Below are 20,049 nucleotides of genomic sequence, written 5' to 3'. Positions count from 1 at the left end.
ACAAGAGATTTGAACCCTCCTGATACAGCCAGTAATTTCGCTAAGCTCCGTTCTCTGTGTGGTACAGGGGTCAGAGACAGGAGTCTTACACAATCCATCCTCCAGCCTAATGAAGCCCAGTGCTGGAAGTGTTGGTACCTAGGAACAAGGTGCATAAAGATAGCACAGCTCGCAACACACGGAAATTGTAGAGTGAAACCATGTCCATATTGCAATGATGGTGTTTCGTTGTAAAGAAATCACAGAAGAGTGAAACAATGCTGACCACAGCAGGTTGTGACAATGGCGATTGATACCATTATGAATCTTTATTATCATAAAAGGAAAAACACACAATTTTTTTTTATTAAGACTACACTTTAAAAAAAATGTCAATGTAAACGCAATATAGAAATATTACTTAAATAGAAGTTACCAGCTCAATGTGATTTAAAAATACAACTGCTTCCTCTTTAAGCTTTGTAATAATTGTCCAGAAGGTACAATACCTGAAAACAAACCACAACATGTAGCACCAAAAACACACCAGAGGCGAGTTATTCTCTGTCCGCTAACAGGCAGGAGTGGTTATTCATGCTGCTCATCCAGCTTTCTAGGGAAATGGCATTGCCCAGTAATGTTCACAATCGCACATAATCGCCATGGCGATTTTAACTTGCTGACAGTGAACATAACCAGAGCCAAACAACTGCCAGAACAATTTTTATTGGTGTCTGCATCAGATGATTTATCCTAATATTTCAAGTTAGTTGCCTATTTGCAACTTATTTTGACTCTATCCTTCAACTGGTCCCGAGAGAGATATCACTGCTCCCCGCACCAATGGGTCAACGTTCCATCTTGTTGCTCTGGTTTACCAGTGTGTGCACCGTGGCATTAACTCCCAGCGAGGCCTGCGGAAAGGGTTCCGCTCTCCAAGGAAGTGCACATGATTGATTCCCTTTTGCCAGTTTGCTTTGCCTTTGCTATCACTTTTAATACCCTACTTGGAATGGGGTCTCTGTGTTTGAGGCGATGGGGAGCTGAATACTTAACAGCAGTGACCATTGTACTTCCTGCTTGGTCACAAAATAGCACACGATTGAAATTTGTGACCGATTTATTTAACTTTGTATAATTCATTGGTAAAACTGTGGTCAGATGCTCTTCCCAGCTTTCTGCAAATAAAAGGCCTCATCTTAAAAGAAACATCTTAATCAAAGACAAAATAGGAATGAGAGAAATCATAAATGACATTAAAAGAGCTCCAGGCCAGATAACGAATCAAGAGGCAAGGAGCGAGAGGGGGACAGAGAGGGTGGGGGAGAAGAGAGGAGAGGAGAGGGAGGGGGGGAAAAGGAGGGGGGGAAAAGGAGGGAGGAAGAGGAAGGGGGATGGGGGAGAGGGAGGGGGGAGTGGCGGGAGGAGGGGGAATGGAGGGGGAGGAGTGGAGGTGGAGGGGGAATGGAGGGGGAGGAGTGGAGGTGGAGGGGGAATGGAGGGGGAGGAGTGGAGGTGGAGGGGGAATGGAGGGGGAGGAGTGGAGGTGGAGGTGGCGGGAGGGGGAGGAGTGGAGGTGGAGGTGGCGGGAGGAGGGGGAGTGGGAGTGGAGGGGGGAGGAGGAGTGGAGGGGGGGAGGAGGAGTGGAGGGGGGGAGGAGGAGTGGAGGGGGGGAGGAGGAGTGGAGGGGGGGAGGAGGAGTGGAGGGGGGGAGGAGGAGTGGAGGGGGGGAGGAGGAGTGGAGGGGGAGGAGTGAGGGGGGGAGGAGGAGTGGAGGGGGGGAGGAGGAGTGGAGGGGGGAGGTGGAGTGGAGGGGGGAGGTGGAGTGGGAGGTGGAGGGGGAGGTGGAGGTGGAGGGGGGGAGGAGGAGTGGAGGGGGGGAGGAGGAGTGGAGGGGGGGAGGAGGAGTGGAGGGGGAGTGGGAAGGGGTGAGGGGGAGTGGAGGGGGAGGGGGAGTGGAGGGGGAATGGAGGTGGGAGTGGAGGGGGGAGGGGGAGTTGGAGGAGTGGAGGGGGAGGTGGAGGAGTGGAGGGGGGAGGTGGAGGTGGAGGGGGGAGGTGGAGTGGAGGTGGAGGGGGGAGGTGGAGTGGAGGTGGAGGGGGGAGGTGGAGTGGAGGTGGAGGGGGGAGGTGGAGTGGAGGGGGAGGGGGGAGGTGTGGAGGGGGAGGGGGGAGGTGTGGAGGGGGAGGGGGGGTGTGGAGGGGGAGGGGGGAGGTGTGGAGGGGAAGGGGGGAGGTGTGGAGGGGGAGGGGGGAGGTGTGGAGGGGGAGGGGGGAGGTGGAGTGGAGGGGGAGGGGGGAGGTGGAGTGGAGGGGGAGGGGGGAGGTGGAGTGGAGGGGGAGGGGGGAGGTGTGGAGGGGGAGGGGGGAGGTGTGGAGGGGGAGGGGGGTGGTGTGGAGGGGGAGGGGGGTGGTGTGGAGGGGGAGGGGGGGTGTGGAGGGGGAGGGGGGGAGGTGTGGAGGGGGAGGGGGGGAGGTGTGGAGGGGGAGGGGGGGAGGTGTGGAGGGGGAGGGGGGAGGTGTGGAGGGGGAGGGGGGAGGTGTGGAGGGGGAGGGGGGTGGTGTGGAGGGGAGGGGGGAGGAGTGGAGGGGCGAGGGGGAGTGGAGGGGCGAGGGGGAGTGGAGGGGCGAGGGGGAGTGGAGGGGCGAGGGGGAGTGGAGGGGCGGAGGGGCGGAGGGGGAGTGGAGGGGCGAGGGGGAGCGGAGGGGAGGGGGAGGGGGAGGGGGAAAGAACTCCTTACATTGAGGTTGCAGTACATTCAAACAAGAAATTGACTATGTACCAGATGATGTGGAAGATTGGCCGAGTATGTCCTATCCAGCAAAAGCAGAATAAGTCGAGGCCGTCCAATAACCTCCTCCTATCAATCAGTTAAGTGATGGAAAGATTAATCAATAGTGTCATCAAACAACATCTTCTGACGGATAACCTGCTCACCAACACTCCGTTCCAGTTCCACTCGATCCACTCGATAACAGTCCTCATCGTATTCTGGATCCAGACATGGCCACAAGGGCTGAATGCCAGGATAGAGGTGCTTCCACCTCTAACTGCCTTGATTGTGTGTGGCAAGAAGAAGCCTTAGAAACAAATGGACAATGGAGGTTGAAGGGAAACCCCTTCAGTGGCTGCAGTCTTACCCGACACACGGGAGGTGGTGGGGGTGCTGGGGGTCGAACATCATTGCAGGCAGTCCTCGGGGAAACCTGCTCAGCCGCCTCATCAATGACCTTCCCTCCATTAGAAGGTCTGTTACTGACAATTGCAGTGTTCACCTGCATTCACAACTTCTTCAATAGCGAAGCAGCCCATTCAAGCAGGGCCTGGGATAAGATCAATGCATGGACTGGTAACATTCATGTCACATAGTAACAAGTAATGATCATCCTAAACAAGAGACAGTTCAGCTCTCACTACTTTCTGACCTTCAGTGCCACCACCGTTGGCAATTGCCCCACCAACATCTTGGGGATGACCAGGACTCAGAGTTCAGCTGATTCCACTCCGGAGCTACACGAGCGCGGTGCAGAGGCTAACTAATCTGAACAAAGTGGCTCATTTCTGGTCTCCCGAAAGCCTTTCCACCAGCCGCAAGGCTCAGGCCAGGAGTGTGATGGAATACTCACCACTTGCCAAGATGAGTGCAACTCCAACAACACTCGGGAAGCTCGACACCATGCAGGACAGAGAAGTTTGCATGATGGCTGACTGTTTGACTCAGCATCCATAACTGGTGCACCATGACACAATGCGCAGGATTGACAGGATGCACTGTTGCGATAAGTGCTGTGCATTTCGGCTCCTAAGTGGCCAACATACAAAGATGATAATTTATTTCAGTGGAGGAAATGTGAGGGGGGGGAAATTCTTGCATTTCCTCACACAAATGAAATTCAAAAGTGATGTCACTTGGCAATTGCCCGAATTAAATTTTGATCAACAAACAAATGGTGGCACTCCCAGCAAATCATGGCGCTCACTGCATGCTGAAGTAAGTACAAGATCATCAAAAATTTTAAATGGAATGAACCGAAGATCAGGCAAAATGATATGGTCAAAACAGTATATTAATTTGTTTGACAGGTGCTAGTTACTGACAAATGTCTTAACATAACTTCCCCGAGGCTGGAAAACCCTGGAAAACCTGCACAGCCGGTTAAATCAGAGGCTGCCAGCCTTATTCAAATATTTCAATTGCCAACCTGCCTCCTGGGAGCGGATTGGCTGCCCTCCCCTTGTCCCGCCTCCATACCACACAAAGTGGGCAGGTTGGAGACGGATTGGGGATCGGGGTTCTCATTTTTTTAATTTTTAACATCTGACCCAACCCACCTGCTTGTGTGCTTAAATTCAGCCCAGTGTAAGCACCCTAGAAGAGAAAGCTAGTTAGTTAAGCTCACTCTCTCTGGAGCCAGGCCAGTAGATGAAGGCGCTCATACAAGCAAAGTAAAAGAGGAAATAGCAGAGGCCTTGACCATCATTTTCCAGTCCTCTTTGAATTCAGGCATGATGACGGAGGTCTGGAGAACTGCTAATGCAGTATCCTTGTTTAAGACTGTCAGCCTAACCTCAGTGGTGGGAAGATTATTGGAAAAAATCCTGAAGGACAAGATAAATCTACATTTAGAAAGGTAAGGATTAATTAGGGACAGTCAGCGTGGGAAGATTGTGTTTGACTAACCTGATTGAATTTTTTGAGGAGGTAACCAGGAGGGTCGATGAGGGTAGTGCGTACAATGTAGTATATATAGACTTTAGCAAGGCTTTTGATAAGGTCCCGCACGGTAGACTGGTCACGAAGGTTAAAGTTGGATCCAAAATTGGCTTAGAGGTTGGAAGCAAAGGGTAATGGTTGATGGATGTTTGTGTGACTGGAAGGATGTTTCCAGTGGGGTTCCGCAGGGCTTAGTACTGGGTCCCTTGCTTTTTGTGGTATATATCAATGATCTAGATTTGAATATAGGGAGTATGATTAAAAAGTTTGCAGATGACACTAAAATTGGCTGTGTGGTTGATAATGAAGAGGAAAGTCATGGGCTGCAGGAGGCTATCCATCTACTGGTCAGGTGGGCAGAGCAGTGGCAAATGGAATTTAATTCAGAGAAGCGTGAGGTAATGCACATGGGGAGGGCTAATAAGGAAAGGATATACACATTAAATGGTCGGCCACTTAGAAGTGCAGAAGAACAAAGGGACCTTGGAGTGCTTGTCCACAGATCCCTGAAAGTAGCAGGCCAGGTGGATAAGGCATACGGAATGCTTGCCTTTATTAGCCGAGGCATAGAATACAAGAGCAGGGAGGTTATGCTTAAATTGTACAATACAGCTGGAATACTGCGTGCAGTTCTGGTCACCGTATTACAGGAAGGACGTGATTACACTAGAGAGGATGCAGAGGCGATTTACAAGGATGCTGCCTGGAATGGAGAACCTTAGTTATGAGGACAGATTGGATAGGCTGGGTTTGTTCTCATTGGAACAGAGGAGGCTGAGGGGAGACCTCATTGAGGTGTATAAAATTTTGAGGGGCCTGGATATAGTGGATAGCAAGGATCTATTTCCCTTGGTGGAGGGGTCCATTACGAGGGGGCATAGGTTTAAGGTGGTTGGTGGAAGATTTAGGAGGGATTTGAGGGGAAGCTTCTTCACGCAGAGGGTTGTGGGGGTCTGGAACTCACTGCCTGGAAAGGTGGTAGATGCAGAAACCCTCACCACATTTAAAAGATGCTTGGATGGGCACTTGAAGTGCTGTAACCTGCAGGGTTACGGACCTAGAGCTGGTAAGTGGGATTAGGCTGGATAACCTCTTGTTGGCTGGTGCAGATACGATGGTAAGTACTTCAGGGAATCTAATACGGCCAGAGTGATCTCCGGGACTAGTTTCGATCGCCTGGATGGGTCAGAGAGGAATTTTCCCAGATTTTTTCCCCCAATTGGCCTGGGTTTTTATCTGTTTTTTTGCCTCTCCCAGGAGATCGCGTGGCTCCGGTTGAGGTGGAGTGTAAAATGTTACGATTCATGGGATGTTGCAGTTGTGTGGGGCGGACTGGTTGGGCCGGGTGCTCTTTACCTTTCCGTCATTGTTCATAGTTTTATATGTAACCTTCAGGGCTGCTGATCAAGGGCTGTGCGGCTCTGTGTCGGCCGGGGCAGTCACGATGGGCCGAAATGGCCTCCTTCTGCACTAAATTTCTATGTTTCTATGATCTATGCCCGGAGCCCCTATCTCAAAGTGTGCGCGAGAATGGGACCATCGATAAAGGCTAGAAATGCGAAGAATGAGTAAAATCCAATGGCCAATGCAGTGCAATTCCTCTGGTCAATAATTAGTGAAGAAGTGAGCCATATTTGCATAGGAGGTGGAATAAATGAAACAGTCTGGCCCGGATGTTCCAGCGCCTGACATGCGTTATGGCAAGACTTGCATTTTGTTTTGCCGCAGTGTAAGTGAGCACATGGTCCAAAGAACAGGATGAAAACGGTTTCGAAAGTTGGCTGAAACTGGCCCTTTGGAAATGTAAATGTTGCTCCCCCACTTCCCCTTCCCACGAAGCTCTGCGCCAGGCATGCACAGGTGACCATTGCTCCAACACAAATGATTGGGCCTATGCTGTACGACATATTTCACTGATTTATATTGTAACAGACCTGCCCACATACAGGCAGGTTCATTAGGCAGCCACTCGATGGGCAGGGAAGGGCTAGTGACCCACCATGAGGTAATGCAGGAGAACATGGCTGTACCCAGAAGTGAATGGATGGTAGTGCCAATGCAGGGCAGATATTGCTGGAGCTGGGTTTTCCTTATTTTACAAGAAAGCCCAGTCTTCCTAATATTCCGTGGTTCTATTGAGCGGCTGCTTCGAGAGAGATCTGAGGGGTCATCATAAATTATGGCAGATTTGTGAATGCCAAAGTCACTCAAAAGCTGGCGATATCTTGGTGCTGAATCTTTCAATAGGGTTATTGTTACAAGCTCCACTGATCAGGATTGGAAATGCGATCATTGCATAGGAGCAAGCTGAAGGTGCAACGTGGTCAATCTTACATCAGTTGGGCATTGCTTGCAGCTTTCAACGGTTTTGTTACTTCTTTTGATGTTGGTCGATAATCAGAGCTAATATGAAGTCCCAAAAGCTGAACAAATGTGACTAGAGCAAGTTCTGTAATGTCAGAGGATACAGAGAGATTCTCTCTTCAATGTAGCTCTCCCAAGCTTTGTGGATGATTGTAATAGTGGTCCCTATTCTCCAGATAAGTGGGAGGCAGAGGTGTGCCTGTCGGAGGATGCGAACACAAGGCTCCTTTCCATGGAGGATGGGGACTGAACGTTCTGCTCTAGCTCTTGGTTCAATGACTCGGCTACAGCTGGTGTGGAGCAGAACAAACAGCTCTGGAAATCGCTCAAATCAATAAACAATGGAAGCAAATGTTCCAACACATTAAAAGCAGTGACCATCACCCTGTGGGAAGAACAAAATCTACACAACTGAATGTATGTGATGTGCGACAGCCAGCCATTGGATCGAGGACTTGCTGAAAGCAAACACAACTGCAGAGCTTCTGTAAAGCACAGACTGAGGGACATTTTGAAGTGTAATGTCTCGTAATGTTTGCAGCTCCACACGTATTGTGTACTGCAATTGTACAGTTAATAATTAAACAGAACCAGGCAGATTTCCGGAGGCTTCCGAGAGAGCTGCCTGCCATGTAGGAAGCTGTGTGTGCTTGTGCTTGGCGGCGAGATGGGATTTTTTGGATGATTTAAAGCTTACATTTTGTTGGTGAAGGATTCAGCCAGCCGACAGAGACACTTTGGAAGTTTCTGTCTTTGGAAAAAGCTACAAAAATCCGAGGCAAGGTACAGCACACGGTGAGAACAGCTAGAAATTAAAATGGCAGGTGTAATCAGACATTTGGAGGAATATAGGCACGACCGGGAACGTTTTAAAGCGTATATGGATCGGCTAGAAATGTATTTCACTGCAAATAACATAAGCGAAGTTCCAGACAATGCAGTCCAGAACCAGGCTGTGTTGGAATGTAAGAAAGCGATCGTCTTATCGGTGGGGGGTCCGACATTATACGAAACCCTTGTAAATCTGCTTGTGCCTGACGAGCCAAAGGACACAACGCTTAAACAGATTTTAACGAAGCTGGAGCAGTACTATAACCCCAAACCGTTAGAAATTGCTGAAAGCTATCGTTTCGGGATTCGGAATCAAAAGGCTGATGAAAGTATCAGTGATTACATCATAGCATTAAAAAAGCTATCGATGCACTGTAATTTTGGAAACTTTCAAAACCGAGCATTACGGAATCGTTTTGTTTGTGGGGTGAAAAATGATGCGATCAGAAGGAAGTTATTGACGACGGATGACTTGACTTTTGAGATTGCTTGTCAGATAGCGAGATCGATGGGCATGGCCGAACAATATTCCTGAGAATTAAATAATAATTACGGTCGTCAGTCAACCGAGGTAAATCACCTGCAGGTTCAAAGTAAAAGACGGTGGGGGCCCAAAGTCTTAGAAACTGGAAATTCTAACAGAGCGTCGAAGTCATGCTATAGGTGCCTGGGACCACACATTGCTCAAAGTTGTCCATACGTGAAGGCAGAGTGTTTCTTCTGCAGGAAGACTGGGCATCTTGCGAAGGCATGCTGACTGAAGGGTAAACCAGCTTTTAAAGCTATGAGTCCAGAGTTCAAAGCTATGAGTAGAAATCCCATCCTTGTCGCCAAATGTGATATATTCACAGAGCACAGCACACACAGCTTCCTAACATGGCAGGCAGATTTCCGGAGGCTTCCAAGAGAGCTGCCTGCCATGTTAGGAAGTTGTGTATTCTGTGCTCTGTGAATATATCACATTTGCGAAGTTTAGCAACAAGCTTGATGCAAATATCAAATACTGTTCTCTGCTTTATACTAGTCAGTTTTTTCCTCCCTTCAGTTAGTGATGGAGGAAAATATACCCCCACATAGCTTACTGAACTTACTGAGTCCAGTGACTGGAAGAAACTTTCTCTTCAAGGGTAACAGTCAGATGGAGATAAGAAGCCGAGATACCCCAGGAGGTGGCCTTCTATACAGAGAGCATCTGACCACAGTACAGTACATAGCCCTGCACCCCTCCCCTTCCCTGTGGGTAATTATACGCGGAGTTACGGGACGGTGTTTTTAGAAACCATGAATCCAAAATATATTTGTGTTTGATAATCTGTCTTCAGTGCTGCATACAGTTCATCCAGTAACACAGGAAGATGTTATTAAATACAGAACATTTAAACAGTTAATGTGATCTTAATAGGTTTCATTTTCTATTTGGCAACGCTAACTTTCAAAAGAGAGGTTTACAAAAAAGATTCAATAACACTTAGAAAAAAACCACTCAAAACAGCATCGATCGTGTAAGCAAATGACCGATATCGCGGGGAGTGAAATAAAAATAGCCGAAGGTTGAGGCCAGGTGCTCCCAGAACCACAGGAGCTTGAAATTCAGCCTCTGTTTACCTTACCGTTGCCGTGGAGTTCCTGCACTTGCACACACTGTAGACCTGACCACAAAGATGTGGCTGGTTGAGCACTGTAATGAACTGATTGTTAAATCGGGGTCAGTGTGAGGAACGCGGGACGTGACATACAGCGAGACAGACACGCAGTTTCAGTGGTATGGTCTATAATCCTTCACGCAGGCCAAACACTTGCTCGCCACTGAAACCTCGATTCAAGTTAATTTGAAGATGGTGTGGAGGTACAATATGATGCTCATTCCCTTTGGGTGCCACGATCAAATATTTAAATCAAAGAGACTGACTTGTTGAACTCAATAAATTATTAATCCAGACGGGTTTCTGTACAGATTATTCCAATAGAGCAAATGCAAGGAAACCAAGTGCGGCACTTGAATTGAGGTAGTTATTTGCACCTCATTACGGTTTGAAATGAGCTACAGTTTACTTTCACAAATAACATTACATAACACCTTCAAAAACGTGACAGTTCCCTTTGTACGTGTTTTGTACAGAGACATGCCAAAGAATCCCCGCCAGTTCTCAGTACACTTAGGCAACAAGCACCAGACCAGCTACTCCATGCATGTCTGTCCACGGATTTTCCATTACGATGAAGTCTGAGTGCCAGCAGAGAAGCTCATCAGTCTGGGATGATTTTGATTGGAATGGCGAGGCGGCCCAGAGTAATATAGAGGGGCAGGTCCTTGATTTTCCCATTGGAGTTGGAGTAGTGATGGTGTCCTCCTCGCAGTAACTGCAGGATGTCAAGTGCCGTCATTTTCTTTGTCTTTTTCTTCCTGCTTCCTGCCACTTTGTTTCTTGGTGGATCACCACGCTCACATTGTTTAGAATGTGACCCACCGGTTCGCCGACTGTCTGATCGTTTCAGCGGGGCTGCCGCTGTCGGGAGTGTTGTGGCAAGCGTCAGCCAGGTCTCCACCTTGTCCGAGACCTTCCTGCCAGACACCAATGCTGGCAGAGTTCTTGGTTTGCCGGTAACTTTAGGCTGCGCCCTCACTGGGGACAGTGCGGTGGGACCTGATGTAGGGAAGACTCTCCCTCTCCTGGGGATGGATGCAAGGTTTCTATCCGATGGTGACGGGGGCTTGATTTTATGCCTTTGGAACCCACCTCGGGTACGTGTGGGGGTTGCAGAGGGTCTGACAGGGGTATGAAGATGGTCCGGGGTCTTACTCCCACGTTTGGTTTTATCCTTGGGTTGCACGGTTATATTTTGGCCAGGTTTTGGTTCACCTTTGGACTCTGTGATGGTTTTACCACCAGAATGTGTATCCCCCTTAGCCCTAGCATTATTTACAGTTTCTACGTATCTGGGTTTCACCTTCATTCCCGATAGCCGTACACGTGTTTTTGTGGGTTTCTCCAGCACAGCTGCAGGAGTTGGTGGCATGGTCAAACCCTCAGGCTCTGTGATGACCACAGTCACATTTGAATGCAGTGTAAGTGCAGTAGGCCAGACTGGTTGAAGTGTGACTGCAGGATTCACTGTTAGTGTTGAGATGGCTGTTGTGGGGACTTGCTTGACAATAGCGCTGCCGTTACCAGATGGAGCTGGACTTTGCTGCCCAGGCACGACACGTTTGCCCTTTGCCGGGACTTTGCTGGCGGGTCGCACAGGGGAGGCTGTGGGTTTGACACGTGTCCGTACAGTTGTCACGGGATCAACAGTAGGAGCTGCTTTTCTGTGAGAGCGAAACGCTTTGCTTTTGCTTTGCAGTGTTGTGCTGAGAGAGCGGCCTTTAACTGCAGGGCTTGTGGAAACAAATCTTGAGGTGTTGCCGTTATTTCCATAAGGTGTTGGCCTCACTTTCGATCGCTTTCTGGAAGGTACTTTGGAGTACTTGGTAAACCCATTGGTCGGGGAGCTGCTGGCCGTTTGTGTGAGATTTGGTTGATCACTATTGCTGAGCGAAATCCTCCTTTTCCTCAGGTCAGAGATTTCCTCGGCCAAAGCTGCAAAACCGTCAATGAGAATCTCCAGTCGGACTTGCAAAGCAGTCAGCTTGTCATCCACGTCGGTGTACTTCCAGCGGAGTTCGGAAATCAGCCTGTCTTTGGGGGGCGCCAACAGCATGTGGCTCAGGTTCTTCAGCTGCAAGCTTAAATTATCTTGCCTTTTCTGTAAATGCTTGAAGCCGTCTTTAAGGTCCAAACCTGTGTCCTCTAACATTGTTAGTCTTCTGTTGAAGCTGATGAGAGAGGCTTTCATCAGGTGCCTGAAGTTATAGGTCCTCCGTTTCGAGGTGGTCTTGACCACTGACATGAAAGTGTTGTCCATTGTCCCTACACCCCCTGTGGTGCTACTGGTCACTGAAGGTGCTCCTGGCTCATCGGTACCTCTCGCATCGACCGTTTCCGTTGCATTGGCACTCAGGTCTTCCGCACCATCTTTTGGCCCAACTTCAGTAATGTTCCGACAGGCAACTGGAAGCAACTCCTGAGACTCCAGCTTTACTGGCAGAATCCACACTTGGCAGAGTTCAGTCAGATTTCTTTTTAAAGATTAAAGGTGTTGGTCAGCAAACAAAAACATCGATTCTTTCTTTAAAGAAATATTGAACATGGAATTTGACAGTTCTGCCTCCGATTGGCAACCAGTTGGTTAGTTTAAATCGGTTTCATTTTAGAGTGGTTTCTTTGAGCTATTTACTTGAGCACAAAGAGCGGGCAGTGAAAACTCTATCGTTTACAACAATAGACATGTTTCAGCCAAGTGGTGTTGTTTTGTCTATATGTTACTTGTGTGTCAGTGTGGAAAGGCTTTACACAGCAATCTGCAATGCTTGCAAAGCCTGACCAACAAGTAGCCACCACAGGCGCCCCGTGTTAGTGCGGTTAGTTAGCAGAAGCAGACCAGTGCGAGAGGGATTAGGCAGTGATTAAAGTAAAGGCCCCAGCCTAGTCTGTGCAGGAAGTTCAGTTATAAACCAGGCACCAAAGTCTGCTCTCACCTGCTCCTCGCCTCAATGCAATCCTCCAAACATGACTACTGTCCCAAACACCAACTCTCATCCTGACATTTACTACTTTTTGCAGGCCGTCAGAAGCTGCAAAGCAAACGGTATCTCCGGCAGGTGCAAGGCAGCACTGGAGAGTATACACACCACTGATTGGTAGATAGCTCAAAACAACCCAATCACGTCTTGGAACAAAGAGAAGCAGTGACTGGAGAGCGAGAGTGTGGGGCGTGGATACTCTGCTCCAGTCACCGTCGGCTCCGTACCACTAACTTGGCAAATCCAGTCCTCGTCGCAGGACACTTTATTTCTCATCTCACCACCCAATCACAAGGTAATGACTAAAAAGCACAACGTGTACACTGAGCTTTTAAAACTGAATTGACCAATGGGCTTTAGGCACCTGTAGGATTGCACAGACCGTCTGAAATCTCCCCCATTACCTGCTCCATTCCAGACAAAGCCCAATGCCCAGTTGATTTGGGTGAAGATGCGCAACGGTGAGGATGGTATTGCTAACAAAGTACTGAGAGAAGGGGGTCTGTCCTGAGGGGTCACAGTGCACAGACTTTGCTCAGTTGTACACACACTACAGCTGGCCTTCCCTTTCACAGCGAGTGAAATCCCAGACTCACACAAACAGAAAGGTACCCAAGACATTTCTTGTTCGAATGGGGAAGCGAGGGTGTGAGGAGGATGAGCTACAGTGGCTGGAATGGGTTTTTTCTGCTCCTTTGAAGTTTTGTGCATATATATGCAAAGTACCTCTTCAATTTTACAAATGATTGATGCTGGTAGCACCACTTTCTTCATTCTTGAGCAGGCACAATTTAAAGAAATATTTCTACCACTGTCCTACAAAAGATATTAAATAATGATTAGAGGAGTGCAGGAACATACCAACATGTGACCCGTAAACCACACAGAGTTAGCAGCTAGACTAACGCCGATGGTCTCCAATCCTGCTCCATTGATCCAAATCACAGGGAGTGCCCCTCACCCACCCCACAGGGAGCACCCCTCACCCACCCCACAGGGAGCGCCCCTCACCCACCCCACAGGGAGCGCCCCTCACCCACCCCACAGGGAGCGCCCCTCACCCGCCCCACAGGGAGCGCCCCTCACCCGCCCCACAGGGAGCGCCCCTCACCCGCCCCACAGGGAGCACCCCTCACCCACCCCACAGGGAGCGCCCCTCACCCACCCCACAGGGAGCGCCCCTCACCCGCCCCACAGGGAGCACCCCTCACCCACCCCACAGGGAGCGCCCCTCACCCACCCCACAGGGAGCGCCCCTCACCCGCTCCACAGGGAGCACCCCTCACCCACCCGACAGGGAGCGCCCCTCACCCGCTCCACAGGGAGCGCCCCTCACCCGCCCCTCAGGGAGTGCCCCTCACCCACCCCACAAGGAGCGCCCCTCACCCACTCCACAGGGAGCGCCCCTCACCCACTCCACAGGGAGCGCCCCTCACCCGCCCCACAGGGAGCGCCCCTCACCCGCCCCACAGGGAGCGCCCCTCACCCGCCCCACAGGGAGCGCCCCTCACCCGCCCCACAGGGAGCGCCCCTCACCCGCCCCACAGGGAGCGCCCCTCACCCGCCCCACAGGGAGCGCCCCTCACCCGCCCCACAGGGAGCGCCCCTCACCCGCCCCACAGGGAGCGCCCCTCACCCTCTCCACAGGGAGCGCCCCTCACCCGCCCCACAGGGAGCGCCCCTCACCCGCTCCACAGGGAGTGCCCCTCACCCGCCCCACAGGGAGCGCCCCTCACCCGCCCCACAGGGAGCGCCCCTCACCCGCCCCACAGGGAGCGCCCCTCACCCACCCCACAGGGAGCGCCCCTCACCCGCCCCACAGGGAGTGCCCCTCACCCACCCCACAGGGAGCGCCCCTCACCCACTCCACAGGGAGCGCCCCTCACCCACTCCACAGGGAGCGCCCCTCACCCACTCCACAGGGAGTGCCCCTCACCCACCCCACAGGGAGCACCCCTCACCCACCCCACAGGGAGCGCCCCTCACCCGCTCCACAGGGAGCGCCCCTCACCCGCCCCACAGTGGGGCAATTTCAAAGCACCCCCAAGGGACACCCTCCAGCCCAGAGTCGTCAATCTGTAGTTAGGGAATTGACCGATGCAATGGAGCCACTCTGGGACACCTTCCCTTATTAATGTCACCAGAGCAGCCCAACAGGGAGACTTTGAGACGAGACTTGCGGGTCTAACGGCGGCAGCAAAACGGCCGTTCCAAGAAAAAAAATTAAAGTACATTTCAGGTGTGTTTTATCACTTTCTTCTATAACTATAACTTTAACAGGACCAGTCCCTCAAGACTTTCCTATGCCGTTTAAATAACATTGTTTTATTGATTCCTCAACCTTTGTCTCTGCGTTAACAGCAAGGGTATCAGGCCGTAGATAGTATTTATACACCCATCGGCCTCTTCACTCCTCCTGGTGAGGTGCCACAGCTTTTGGCCGTGTCGTACAGAGCACGTATTATAATCATGACTTGCTCAGTGGGTAGCACTCTCGCCATTGTCAGAAGGTCATGGGTTCAAGTCCTACTCCAGAGACTTGAGCACAAAAATCCAGACCGACATTCCTGTGCAGTACCGAGGGAGTGCTGCACTGTCGGAGGTGCTGCCTCTTAGATGAGACATTAAACCGAGGCCCCGTCTGCTCACCCGGGTGGAAACACACGGAAACCAGGCCAAAACCTCGTGACGCTGTTATTCACCCCGGGAAACCTGCTAATTGCACATCAACAACTCATTACCACTTAATGACAGGGCGGGAGATATACTGAGACAAATGCAGGGCACTGCAGCTCTAACTCCACCAACTCAAACATCACTGCTGTGCTGACCAAGTTGCACGGCTGCAAGGATACAATTCTACATTATGGTTGTTTCCCATTGGACGGTAGCAGCTCAAACTAGTCCAGTCAGGCTGCTGTACTGGGGAGCTGCAACACAGGCTTCATAACACAAGAACATAAGCATTATGAGCAGGAGCAGGCCATGCGGCCCTTCAAGCTTGCTCCGCCATTCGATAAGATCATGGCTGATCTTTGACCTCAGCTCCACTTTCCCGCCCGATCCAGAGTCCAAAAACCTATGTATCTCAGCCTTGTATATACTCAATGACTCAGCATCCACAGCCCTCTGGGCAGAGAATTCCAAAGATTCACAACCCTCAGTGAAGAAATTCCTCCTCATCTCTGTCTTAAATGGTTGGCCCCTTATCCTGAGACTGTGCCCCCTAGTTCTAGACACTCCAATCAGGGGAAACAACCTCACAGCATCTACCCGGTCAATCCCCTTCAGAATCTTGTGTTTCAATGAGATCATCTCTCATTCTTCTAAACTCCAGAGTATCGCCCATTCTACACAATCTCTCCTCATAGGACAACCCTCTCATCCCAGGAATCAATCTAGTGAACCTTTGTTGTACCGCCTCCAAGGCAAGTATATCCTTCCTTAGATAAGGAGACCAAAACTGTGCACAGTACTCCAGGTGTGGTCTCATCAAGACCCTGTACAATTGTAGCAAGACTTCCTTACTCTTATACTCCAACCCCCTTGCAATAAAGGACAACATGCCATTTGCCTTCCTTATTGCTTGCTGTACCTGCATGCTCGCTTTCTGTGTTCCCTGTATGAGGACCTAAATCTCTCTGAACACCAACATTTAAACGTTTTTCACCATTTAAAAAATATTCTGTTTTTCTATTCTTCCTACCAAAGTGAATAACCTCACATTTCCCCCATTATACTCCATCTGCCATCTCACTGCCCACTCACTCAGTCTATCTATATTTCTTTGCAAACGTTTTGGTGTTCTCCTCACAGCTTACTGTCCCACCTAGCTTTGTATCGTCAGCAAACTTTGATACATTACACTTGGTCCCTTCATCTAGGTCATTAATATAGATTGTAAATAGCTGAAGCCCCAGCACTGGTCCTTGTGGCACCCCACTAGTTACATTTATCCTGACTCTCTGTTTTCTGTCCGTTAACCAATCCTCTATCCATGCTAATATATTACCCCAACCCCATGAGCCCTTATCTTATGTAGCAACCCTTTATGTGGCATCTTATCGAATACCTTTTGGAAATCCAAATATACTACATCCTATATCTCTTTATCTACTCTACTAGTTACATCCTCAAAAAACTCTAACAAATTTGTCAAACACAATTTTCCTTTCATAAAACTATGCTGACTCCATCTAATTATGTTATGATTTTCTAAGTGCCCTGTTATCACTTCCTTAATAATGGATTCCAGTATTTTCCTGACTACCTGATGTCAGGTTAACTGGTCTGTAATTCACTGTTTTCTCTCTCCCTTCTTTCTTGAATAGCGCTGTTACATTTGCTGCCTTCCAATCTGCTGGGACCGTTCTAGAATCTAGGGTATTTTGGAAGATCACAACCATTGCATCCACTATCTCTCCAGTCACTCTTTTAGAACCCTAGGATGTAGGCCATCAGATCCAGGGGATTTGTTGGCTCTTAGTCCCACTACTACTTTTTCTCAACTGATATTAATTACTTTAAGTTCCTCACGCATATTAGCCCCTTGGTTCCCCACTATATTTGGTATGCTTTTTGTGTCTTCTACTGTGAAGACAGATGCAAAATATTTGTTTCAAATCTCTGTCATTTCCTTATTCCCCATATAATTTTTCCTGTCTCAGCCTCTAAGGGACCAACGTTTACTTGTAGAAGCTATTGCAGTCTGTTTTTCTATTTCTTGCTAGATTACTGTCATATTCTATTTACTCCCTTTTTACCAATTTTATGGTCATCCTTTGCTGGTTTCTAAAACTCTCCCAATCCTCAGGCTTACTACCATTCTTCGCAACATTATAAGCTTCTACTTTCAATCTAATGCTATCCTTAACTTCTTTAGTTAGCCATGGATGGATCACTTTTCCTGTGGAGTTTTTATTTCTCAATGGAATGTATATTAGTTGAGAATTTTGGAATACTTCTTTAAATGTCTGCCATTGCTTATCATACACCAAGACCTTTCCTATCCCAGCAAAACTGCCTGAGCAGGAACATAATCACAGGCAAGCTGAGGTGTTCCAACCTCTCGAAGCAGCTGTTTTACGGGGTCTGTGGGACACGCCTGGCTATGGAATGGCGACTTACATAGCGTGTGTCCAAGTGTTCGTGAGTGGGCGCGGATAACAGAGAGCTCAACTGAATAAACGTGGGAGGAAAATCAGCAATACCATTTACAGAGCAGTCCAGACACTAAGTGGACTGCGGGATGGGATTATACTGCATGGATTGTGGGATGGGATTATACTGTATGGATAGTGGGATGGGAATATACTCATCATCATCATCATAGGCAGTCCCTCGTTTCGAGGATTACTTGCTTCCACGCCAAAAAAGGATGAGTTGACAGGTGTTTCAATGAAGTACCTAATATTCCAGGTCCTGAACTACATGTTGAAGGGTGGAAGACGCCTGTGCGTGGAATTTTTAACGTGGGGTGGCCGTTGCACACCAGCCACCACACGGGCTTGACAGAGCTAGGTCTTGGTTCAGTGGCAAGGGTTAACCAGGACGACTGGAGACCAGCTCTGCTGCACGGACCTAGTGCACACACATGTCACAGTGTAGGCTGGCCTGTGCTGCCCCTGGGCCCCTAACTCACGCCTCCTCTGGGCCCCGATCACGTCCCTCTATGTTACCGTATCCCATTAAGGGGTTGATTTTTGTCCGAGGCACCTGGGTGGTAATCTGGCAGAGTGGATTGTGCCCTTTATAGAGCCGCCCCATTTTCAGTCTGTTAATTTCAGGCAGCTTCTACAAAGAGGGTGCTGCACTCAGCCAGATTACTGCCCAAACAGTGATGTTGGAAAATTGCATCTTTTTAAAAAAGAGGTGGGGCTTAATTTAATTCCCTCCACCGGGCCAGAGCGTGATAAAACAGCAGTGCAACACTTACCATCCCACACGGAATGACTTCTGGGTCGCCGCCATTTTGGTTGGTGCCTTGAAATGGACAGCCCAGGTAGCCACCAGAAACAGCCTTATTCACCTATGCAAACCGGGGTCCTAAGGCACCAATAGGACCCTAATGCAATCTTGAAGCACCAATGGTAGAGTGCTGAGCAACCTAACCAGCAGACCATAAAGCAACCTTTGCAGACTGCTGCTTGGCCCCTCCAAAGCCAGTACTCCTCAAACATGTCTTCTTCCTCCTTTTCATTTACCTGGACTGGCTGCAAGTCTGTGGCGGAGCTGCCAAATCTCCCACCCCTTGTGATCAGAGAGCTGCTCCAAAGGTGCGGATGGAATGGTGAAGAGGGCACGATTATACTGTATGGATTGTGGAATGGGATTAGGCTGTATAGATTGTGGGATGGGAACATCTAGCCACAAAGACAATGTTATCAGACATTAAAGAGTCATATCCAACTCACTGGGTATGATACCATCATTTAGAACACTGTGTTATAGCTTCATGTTATTTAGCTAAGTTTTTCTGTTCTACCATTAGTCGAAAGCTCAGGATCCAAGTGAAGTCAAGCTCTATAACCCACAAGTGCCAAAGCTAATACATTTGTTGTTTGCAATTAAATCTAATGAAAAATAAAAGCTATACTCTTTAAAGAGCATCAGGCCAATTTTACATATTTTGCTTTCATTGAAGCAAAGTTTGCAAGTATGAAAGGACCATGAGAAGAGACCAGAGTGCAGAGCAAACACCCCCACGACAGGAAGCCATCAGTACAGACACACCAGAGGCCACGCCCACCAACCTGCAGCGATACAGGAGCTCCCACAACACCAACTCAATCATGCACAGCTCTTTGGCTTTTCCACAGGAAGTAAGGCTCAACATACCTGCTCACTATAAATGCCATGTTACAGAAGCTGGGAGCCCAGTATCTTGGTCTGTTTTGGTCAAAAGGGAATTCCAGCCATCAGCTGAACTGACAGAGGCTGGCGAGGTATCTGCTGTCACTCCCATTATGGCCAGAAAGAAACCGTATAAATTTAGCAATGAACCCAAGCTTCTTAAAACATTCCCAATGGTGATGATTGATGAATGAGGGATATGCTAATGGCCATTAAAATCAGCTCTACAGACAGCCATTCTGCCCTTCCAGCTTCTGCCTCAGAGACTGGGGTAGTTATTGTGTTGTTTGAGGTAATGTCTACTAGTTAAACCTTGGCTTCTCCCCAGACTCTCAACATATAGCATGCAGGTGGTCATATTTGACTCCATGGATATTTAGATCCATTTTAAACTATTCTCCATATACCACAGCCATCACTGAATCATTATGTTTCAGTTCACTGGCACATATATCATCCAAGAGCAATGCTAACCGTAGAGTAGACAGTTTCCGACTGATATTAAAGACATCCTGTATTGTGGCTTATTGTCGCTGTATGAAATCACCTTGCACCTTTCTGATTATTACTACAGGCTGGATTCCCCATACATTATCCGTCTACGTCACACTCCTGCATGCTCAATGTACTGCACAGAGTTTGGGAGAAGATAGATGTGAGTTGTCTGCTTTCAACAGAGGTAGCG

General features: G+C 49.1%; 1 protein-coding gene across 1 annotated transcript in view; it reads right to left on the bottom strand.

Annotated features, from left to right (window-relative positions):
• The window catches only part of hspg2 (heparan sulfate proteoglycan 2), a 643,156-nt gene that overhangs the window by 335,748 nt on the left and 287,359 nt on the right, over window positions 1-20,049 (bottom strand). The window lies entirely within an intron of this gene.

This window comes from Pristiophorus japonicus, chromosome 18, assembly GCF_044704955.1.
Source record: "Pristiophorus japonicus isolate sPriJap1 chromosome 18, sPriJap1.hap1, whole genome shotgun sequence".
NCBI lineage: Eukaryota > Metazoa > Chordata > Chondrichthyes > Pristiophoridae > Pristiophorus > Pristiophorus japonicus.
Note: the sequence above shows the minus strand (reverse complement) of the source record. Positions and strands in the feature narration are given on the sequence as shown.